Here is a 10,341-nt window from a genome sequence, read left to right on the forward strand (position 1 = left end):
TGGAAATCGCGCCCTGTGCTGGGCCATGATCAGACATGCGCCAGCTGTCATTATATATATATATATATATGTGTGTGTGCATGTATATGATTTAAAATTCTTAGGTTAAAAATAATTTTTAAATATAAATTTAAAAATTTATTATTATTAAAGTTTAAGCTAATAAATAAGATTATAAGATATAATTTATATTATTTTTTATATTTTTTAAATGATTTTTTTAAAAATGAAAATTTACATAGATTTATTATCATTTTATTCAAAATTTTAAAATATAATTTATATTATTTTATATTATATAGTTCTAAATAAGATGTTTCTTTGATACACCCAAAATCACCTTAACAAATTGGCTATAAACCCAGCTACTCTGCCATATTTTTCTACATTCTTCATTTGATAGTTCAAACCTAGGAAATGATTCCTTAAATAAAGAAGGTAAGATAAAAATTAAACCTAGAATCCTACTCCAAAATCCAATCCCATAAATAAACATCTGCATTTTGTTTGCTCTGACCAACAAAAATCTTTTAGCATTCTTTGATAAATGAATTTAATTGTTTTAGCTAATCCATATAAACATTCTTTGAACCACTGATAGTTTATATACGGTATTTTGATTGACACTTTGGGGGATCTGCCTCCGGAAAATGGAAAGCGCGACCTGTGCTGGGCCATAATCAGACAGGCGCCAGCTGTCATTATATATATATATGATTTAAAATTCTTAGGTTAAAAATACTTTTTAAATATAAAATATAAAATTTATTATTATTAAAGTTTACGAGGTATAATTTATATTATTTTTTATATTTTTTTAAATAATTTTTTTAAAACTTAAAATTTACATAGATTTACTATTGTCTTATTATAAATTTTAAAATATAATCTATATTATTTTATATTATATAGTTCTAGATAAGATGTTTTTTTGACGTGACTTTATTTTTCTAGCTATAAACCTAGCTACTCTGCCATATTTTTCTACTTCTTCATTTGATAGTTCAAACCTAGGAAATGATTCTTTAAATAAAGAAGGTAAGATAAAAATTAAACCTAGAATCCTACTCCAAAATCCAATCCTATAAATAAACATCTGCATTTTGTTTGCTCTGACCAGTAAAAATCTTTTAGAATTCTTTGATAAATGAATTGTTTTAGCTAATCCATACAAACGTTCTTTGAACCACGGTTAGTTTATATACGGTATTTTGATTGCAACTTCTTCCATTACATTTCTTTCATTTTTCTGTCAAATAATATGTTTTTATATAATAATAAATCAAAATATTATAAGAAATTGGATAAGAAAATAAATCCCACAAATATTATAATAAAACATAACTTATAATATGATAAGAATTATCATAAAAAAATCAACTTTCTATATTTTAATGACTTTTCAGTACTTTGTAAAGGAAAAAAACGTGATTTGTAGGTGACATTCAACGGCTAATTAATTGAATGGATTATAATGAAAGAATGTTGATCAAAACACCTAATACCATGAGTGTTGAAGTTAGGGGGGATGTTGATCAAAACACCTAATACCATGAGTATTGAAGTTAGGAAAAAAAAAATTAGAAGGGCGTCAATCAAAACAGGCTTCAATTCAAGAGGTTTTATATAGTTTAAATTGAATTATATTCATTAAAAAAAAATATAACCTAATGATTTAGTACATTTAACTTTTAAACCATTATAATATACACCAATGGGTGGTTTAATTTGCGAGTTCAAGGACATTAGAGAAATAAATGGATATCATGATCTAAAAATAGCTTACGTGGCGCATAAAGATTATTTGGAAAGTTCTTGCAAGCTATAGATTATTTTTGTATACGATTCTTCACTTTCCATTACTTGAATAATCTTTCATTACCAAGCTCGATCAAGCATCTCTTTCAGTGGCTTGCCCTAATCAAATAAATGCCTTTCTCCAAGAGTTGCAGTATCACTTATCTGGGCTCTGAGCCCTTCGGCCTTTCCGAAGTAGAAAAAGACTTTGAGCCCATCACACTCGTGATGTCGAATTATTGTGGTGTCCCCTGGGATAGCTGCCTGTAGTTTCTTTCTGGGATCGTTAGCTCAAAGCTACATGTGCTTCAAGATCTAGAGAGTCAAACATAGATTTTCCATATGATATGCTCCTGCACGAACCTATGAAGCATGGAAAACTTACAGTGATATTTACTAGTTTGTTAGTAATAATAAAAATGTATATTCTGGTACAGGTTAGTATATGTTCTGTAACTTGCTGGGGACGGAATTAAAACATGAAGAACAACGAGTTTTCTGATTGTTATTATTCCAAGTAAAGAGATAAGTAGCCTCACACCACTCAAGGAATCACTCCTTGACTGGGAATCACACCAATAAAACTTCATTGAATCAAAACACACTTGCATTCTGCCATTACAATCCTTCCTTTTACAGGTTTCGATACGACTGGCAGTTATTAATTACTTGAACAATTCTTGCGGCTAAAGATAACTAATTGGATAAAAACAATAACAATTATTATGAACTACAATTACCACTTCATGATTATCATCATCTATTAATAATTAACTGCCCTCCTTGTCAGCATGCTCTGACATGCATTGCTGCAACATCTTGTTCCTTGTTAGCTAATTCGTTGTCAGATTCATTCAGTTTCTTCCCCTTCATCTTTGTTCCTGTTGTCTTGGTTTTGGCCCTTTTCATTTGCATCAGTACGTGTACATTTTGTAAGCCCTGACTTGTCAGTTAACTAGTCAAATCATGACTTCACACGTTGCTGTTGAGTACGCATTACATTCCCGCTGGTTATTGATCATGATGATTAACTTAGTTTATAAGCAAACCTTCGGTTGGTTAAAGAAGTAATTAAAATAATTTTGAGAGGCAGTGCTAAATTGATCAAGTTTTAAATTTATTTTTGTACAAATCATTAAAATTTTACAAATTTTAAGATTATCACATACTTATATTATATTATTGTTAATGTTGGAACTGGTGAGATTAATCAAGATATATATATAAGCTGGTTCTAATATCCATATTAATTTAAAAAAAATAAAAGAGAAGTAATCAGAAATATATTGTTACCTTCCGATTGTTTTGAACTAGTTGATTGAGTTTTGTAAAGTTGGATGGCTTGCAAAGATCAGTTTACCTCGTGCAAATTAAGATTGATGCCACTTCACATCATGCCTGGCTGTTAACACTTGCTAGAGGCCAGGCTAGCTTATGCTGTCTGTCTCCCTCTCTCCCTTAATTTCCCATCAAGCAAGCAGTTTTGCATGTTTGGGACGTGAACCTGTTTATTCAAGCTGGATATATATGAACTAATATGACAATGATTTTCTCTCGCCATGAAATTAAGAACCGCTTTGCAATCCCGGAATTGCTAGCTTAATTAGAAAACTTAAAAAAAAAATGACAATTTTTTCATTCCATCAATTTCTACGAGTCAGCCATACGAATCCCCTTCTCGCCATCTTATTTCAAATTAAGATTGCTAGAATCCGCGTGATACTCTCTTTCCAATCCAAACATATATTTATATAATTACATATATATGGTAGACATTATACTATGCATTGTCCTTCCAATTGAAAATATTTTTAAGCAAGATCCTATTTTGCTGGATTTTGTCATTCAACATTCAACTCGCTTATAGTTGTTCAAGAAAGCTATCCGCATATGGTAGTATAAAAGTTGATGTGATCGGCAAAAATCACAAACCACAACGAGTTTGGCCAGCTAGGTGGACCGGACATTACATGATCGATGCAAGACGAAAACTAGGCTAATTCGAGAAGCATGGAGCTGTGAGGCGCTCGTAGGAGACCTTATCTCCAGAGAAAAATGACAACGACCTGCTCGGAAGGTTAAGCCAGAAACCTAAGAGACCTTCATTTATGAAGCTGGAATAAAAAAAACCCTACATAAAGTTACATTAATTATTGAATGTGACTTTTCTTAGTCCCTCCTCTTCCTTTACCACAACCCAGCAAATTTTCCTGGTCTCCAGCCACAATTCAGAATAGATACTTAATGTTTACATAAGTCCGTTTAAGAGTATTGTAGATGTTGTAGTTTAAAATAATTTTTATTTAAAAATATATTGAAATATTTTTTATTTTAAAAAATTATTTTTGATACCAACATAATATGTTAAAGTTTTTTTAAAATATTAAAAAAATTATATACTTTTTAAAAAATAAATTTTAATTTTTTTATGTTAAAGTTTTTTTAAAATATTAAAAAATTTATATACTTTTTAAAAAATATAATTTTAGCCCTATTTCCGATGATAGTTTCTAACATCGATTAAATATCTAGAATATCGGTGTAATATTTATCAATTTCAAAGTCTTCTCTCAATTTTGAGTGTATTGGAAGTATATAATAAAAGATTTTAAACTTCGTGGTAAAGGTGCAGCGGTCTCGGTCAACCATATCAAGAGAAGTCCTTCAGCTTGAGAATATGTAGAGATCAGTCAATTTGATTCGCCTTCGAAATTACATGATCATTAATGATTGAAAGAGAAAAATGAAGGTAACATGAAAATCTTGGGCCACAGGAAATAATTCAATCAAATTAATATATTTAAGTGCAAAACTACATATTAAATGTATGAAATATATATTTAATGTGGACGGTATAAACACGTGTTGCATTTTAGTAACCACGGATGGACGTGAATAAAAATGCAGTGCTAATCATGATTGATTAACCAGCTCAACAGATAATCGTAGCCTGTATGATTAATTTACAGCATCGTTTTCCAATGAAATGCTCATTAATGAAAAAATATACACTCGATCGGTCGGTGTGCTCGCTCTACAATCATTTGCGAGGACATATGCTCAAGAACTCCACTGCCACAGCATTTCTTTGTGCTTAGTGCTGCTTAGCAGAACGATTCTTGTCGAATTCAAGAGAAACAGTTCCTCCCAGATGCCGATGACCCTTCTATTGTTTATATATTTAAAATCATAAACAAATATGATTATAAAGCATTTTTCTTATTTTAATCAGAAACCGATAAAAAGAACCAGCAAGGGGGTGTCGGGTACCCATTCTTGCTGGTCTGCATGGAACAACATCAGTATTACAGGGTGTGTAATATAAAATAGATCAGTGGCGAATATATGAAATTATTTATTTAAATATTTCTAGGATCCATAAATCATAGCAACATGACAGGTATCGATATAACATATCATATAAAATATTCACTGTTTCATGAGATTGCTCCTTGTGATGAGGGTGATGACTGCTCTGTGTATTAGGATTTAATTTCACTTTTCTAACGGAGTTCGTCTTGGAAACTTGATGGAATCATTTTTTATTTCAGATTTGGTCACGGGGAGGGTTATCGGCGGGAAAAGAAAAGGGGGGATTAGGTGTTTAGATAATCGGAAAAGGTAAATTGGGAAGCGGTGACCAGGGAGGTGAACTGGTTCTTCAAAACAAATTTCAAACACAACAAATTTCAGTAACTGGGTTTTGCTGGAAGTGATAAACATGCATCCGTAGCTCTTTTAACCTGACGACAATTGAGCCTATGACGTAATTATTATTATTTTTTTGAATGGAGTGGCAATAACAGTTCTAGGTTGTCACTGTTTTTTCTTTTTAAATTGTTTTTCATTTTAAAAATAAATTAAATTCATGTTTTTTTAATGATTTTGGTATATTAATATTAAAAAATAAAAAAATATTATTTTAATATATTTTTAATTAAAAAATACTTTTAAAAAAATCACATAAAATATATAAACAAATATATGTAATTGTTTCCGGTGAGGTTGTGGTTGTTTTTTAAATAATTTTTCGTGTTAAAATATATGTTAATAATATTTTTTATTTTTTAAAAATAATTTTTGATATTAATATATTAAAACGATCTATAATATATAAAATATATTAAATTTTAATAAAAAAAATTAAATTTTTTAAAAAATATAATTTATTAAAAAATATAATTTATTTCGCTTACCCCAACAATACAATGCCGAAATTGAACCGGCATCTTTATCTTCTCCAGGGTATCCCCCATTATTTCTCTTTAATATTGATGTCTAGGATTCAAACTTATAAATACAAAATTAAAAACAAATTAAACTCACTTATCAACCACAAATCCTCCAAAAGTATTATAATTTCCTTGGCAGTGCAAGCAATGTATAAAACGTTGTACGAGTGCAATTCCCAGCATAATTTCACTGCATATATAGCATTGCAAGACCATCAAATATTAGAGAAGTAAAATATATTTAGGGGTGTTTAGAGATATTGTGATTTAAAATATTTTTTATTTAAAAATATACTAAAATAATATTTTTAAAAAAAATTATTTTTAACATCAACATATTAAAATAATATAAAATATATATATATATATTAAAAAAAAAACATATTTTCAGCTCACGTACCAAATCACCTCCTCCTCGAAGTTTTGACTCCATTTTTAAGGGAGCAGGTTTTTTGAGACCCCTCGTGTTTCTTGACCCAACTAACAGTCTTCAGTTATGGAGTCAACAAAATTAGGTAAGCAACACAGTGAAAAAGCTTTGATTGGTAAGGTCATCTTTCATGACTTGGTTTCAGACCTTGTAATAGAATGGATGTCAAACACAAAAATAAATTAAAATAAAATAAAATAAAAGGGCTCAGCTTCCCGCCTGCCATGGTATTCTAAAAGCTCTGATTTTATTACAGCTGTAAGCAATAAAAGGAGGGTATGCCTTGTGCCTTGTATAGATGACAATGGCAATCCACATGAGGCCCGGCTGCCTAGACAGAGGAATTAATTCTACCCTGATACTCATAGTAATTGGTGACCGAAAACTATAGTTACATTATTTTATATTAAACAAAATTGATTTTTTTAAATTATCACAATAAATTAAAAGTTTTGCTAAAAAAGTATTATTTATTTATTTTAATGAAACGACGAGCTTTCATCTTGTCTTGTTGTAGAAGCGCGATACTTACTAAATACTATTATTTTTAAATGCTTATCTAGATCAAGAAACATAGATCTAGGTTCCTTGACCTAGATACATATGATATTCATGTGAACAGTAAATCCAAGATATTATATAATTACATATTTTTATAATTAATATGTGTTTAATGTTGGGTTTTATTTGTTGATATATTAATTTAATATTAATGTTTCATTATTGCTGCATGAGAGTCGAGGTGCCGCACTCGTGCTTTATAATATCGACAAAGAAAATAAATGATATACCCATATATTATGATAGTTCATTGTTTGTTGCGGTGAACTTAACACTTTTGAAGAGAAGTTAACTATTTATAATACTATGACAAAGGATAAAGTCAATCAGATAAGGGCAAAAACTAGATCTAATCGTGCTATTGCAAGTTTGAATTATTTTGCAAATGACGTAGACATAAATAGATATATGTAGATAGATATATAAGTTATGATGATATATTTTACTATTTTAACTACTAGAATGTTGTATTATTTAAGTATTTAAGATTCATTTTAAATATATATATTTTTATCTGTATTGATGGAGATAGCTATAATTATAAAATATAAAAATTTATTAACTTTGATTATCGTGATTGTTTATAGAGTTTTTTAAATAATATAAAATTTTAAGTATAGTTTATATATAGAAGAAACTCTATAGAAACTTTGTTAAAATAAAAATTTATTAAATTAACTAAATTAAATACCTGTATAACAAACTAAATAATAAATCTAATAAAAAAACATAGTTTTATTGGATATAAATGCTGTAGAAATATGTTGTTGAAAAATTACTAAAATTTATTTAATATCACAATTCAAAATCACAACATTCAAAAATATACTATTTCACTAAAAAAAAATTTGCTTCCATATTAATTCACCCTCTTTTATTTTACATTTTAATTGCACAGTATATCCTCAAAAGTTACTCTGCAGCCGCTTCATTGTGAAAATGAAAACTAACCAATCAATATAATTTATCTACATGAAAGTGACAGCGCGAAGGGCTACCCTGTCGTTTTCTCCTGGCAGGTCCCGTGGCATGCTACGGTGCTCCTAGGAATATGATATGACAGGAGGATGTATGACGTGACACGTGTACAAGCATCACGGACACCTGGTTGCTTCACGTTTTTTTTTTTAATAACCTCAAACGAGTCCCCAATCAGCGAGGGCATGTTTTGAATGCTAATAATTACAGTTTTAAATATTTTTTTATTAAACAAATATATTAAAAATTATTTTTAAAACTGGTATATCAAAATAATTAAAAAATATATAATATTTTTTTAACAAAAAATAAAAATCTAAAATCTAAAAAAATATAGTTTCAACCACCTTACCTCCTTGCCCCTAAGGCATTCATCAATTAAGATACCAACCTGTGCTTTTTACCCATCAGATCCCCACTATATCTATGAATCCTCATTTTAATCCTTCCCTTAACAAATATTTTGCCTACATTGTTGTGTAAATATTGGGACCCAGATGAGAAAAATTTAGGGAAAATTTGGAAGTCAAAGGATCTAATTGACAACTTCTGTATTAAATCGACAAAACAATTAATTGGTTAAGAATAAATACGAGGTCACCTTTTTTTTCATAGTGGTAAAATTGGACACTTCGCCTTGGCCTGGTTTAATAAAGAAACCTGATCAGGTGGAAAAGTTCTAGTTCAAAGAAGATAGGAAAGGGATTCCATAGGTATCTTGGTTAGAGGATATTCTTGAAGCACAAAATGCCAGGTGTCTTTTATATTTAGTTCCAGAGGATTCTGTTGATCACCTTTTATACACTATCTACAGTATTATAATTAGTAGCATTAAAAATAGGTGGAGTTATTTTTTAAAATATTTTTTATTTAAAAATTTATTTAAATAATATTTTTTATTTTTTAAAATTTATTTTTAATATATGTATATCAAAATAATTTAAAAATACCAAAAAATATTAATTTAAAACAAATAAAAAAATAAAATATTTTAATTTTTTAAAAATATTTTTAAAATATAAAAATAAACACAGGAAAGAATATTTTGATGATAGCTCGAGAGCACATCTCGTCTTTTTCATAGATAAGAATATCTTGTCTATGAAAAATTTCAAAGAATTGCATGATTTATGCTATTCCTTGCAACCTACACCTGGTTGCTTCACGTTTTTTTTTTTTTATAACCTCTAATGAGTCCCCGATCAGTAAGGGCATGGTTTGAATGGTAATAGTTACAGTTTTAAATACTTTTTATTTAAAAAATTTATTAAAATAATTTTTTTATTTTTTAAAAATTAATATATCAAAGTGATTAAAAAATATAAAATATTTATTTTTAACAAAAAATAAAAAATTTAAAATCTAGAAAAATATAGTTTCAACCACCTTACCTCCTTGCCCCTAAGGCATTCATCAATTAAGATACCAACCTGTGCTTTTTACCCATCAGATCCCCACTATATCTATGAATCCTCATTTTAATCCTTCCCTTAACAAATATTTTGCCTACATTGTTGTGTAAATATTGGGACCCAGATGAGAAAAATTTAGGGAAAATTTGGAAGTCAAAGGATCTAATTGACAACTTCTGTATTAAATCGACAAAACAATTAATTGGTTAAGAATAAATACGAGGTCACCTTTTTTTTCATAGTGGTAAAATTGGACACTTCGCCTTGGCCTGGTTTAATAAAGAAACCTGATCAGGTGGAAAAGTTCTAGTTCAAAGAAGATAGGAAAGGGATTCCATAGGTATCTTGGTTAGAGGATATTCTTGAAGCACAAAATGCCAGGTGTCTTTTATATTTAGTTCTAGAGCATTCTGTTGACCACCTTAGTCTGGATCAAGACTTTTTTTTTTTTTGAGTTTCATTATCATGACTTTGATTTATTAATTTGGTTGATGGTTTGATTCAATGGTCAAATATCGAGTGTTATAGACCTCCAATCTCATGGCATTCACCTGAATCATATATATACGTTAAATATTCAATGGAGGCTTAATTGTTTGCTGTAATTAAAGCGCTTAAATCATCCTCTTCAGGGTAGCATCCTTTTGGGATAAATCTTGTTTACGTGGTAAATTTGATGAACAAGCAACTTAGTAGACCATGAAGATTCCAAGGACTTTTTTTCATTGCATCTTGTTTCTCCTCGTGGGTGGGTTATTTTTAACTTTTAACTTGTAAATTCTAACTTATATTGTATAAATCTTATATAATAATTGATTTGATTTGTATTCACCGAACATATTTTAGATTTAAATGATAAATTATTTATAAAAGATATCTTTTAAATCACAATCTAAATAAAAATATAATTTAAAAATAACGATAAACAGAT

Source organism: Populus euphratica, unplaced genomic scaffold, assembly GCF_000495115.2.
Source record: "Populus euphratica unplaced genomic scaffold, PopEup_1.0 scaffold1.1, whole genome shotgun sequence".
Classification (NCBI taxonomy): domain Eukaryota; kingdom Viridiplantae; phylum Streptophyta; class Magnoliopsida; order Malpighiales; family Salicaceae; genus Populus; species Populus euphratica.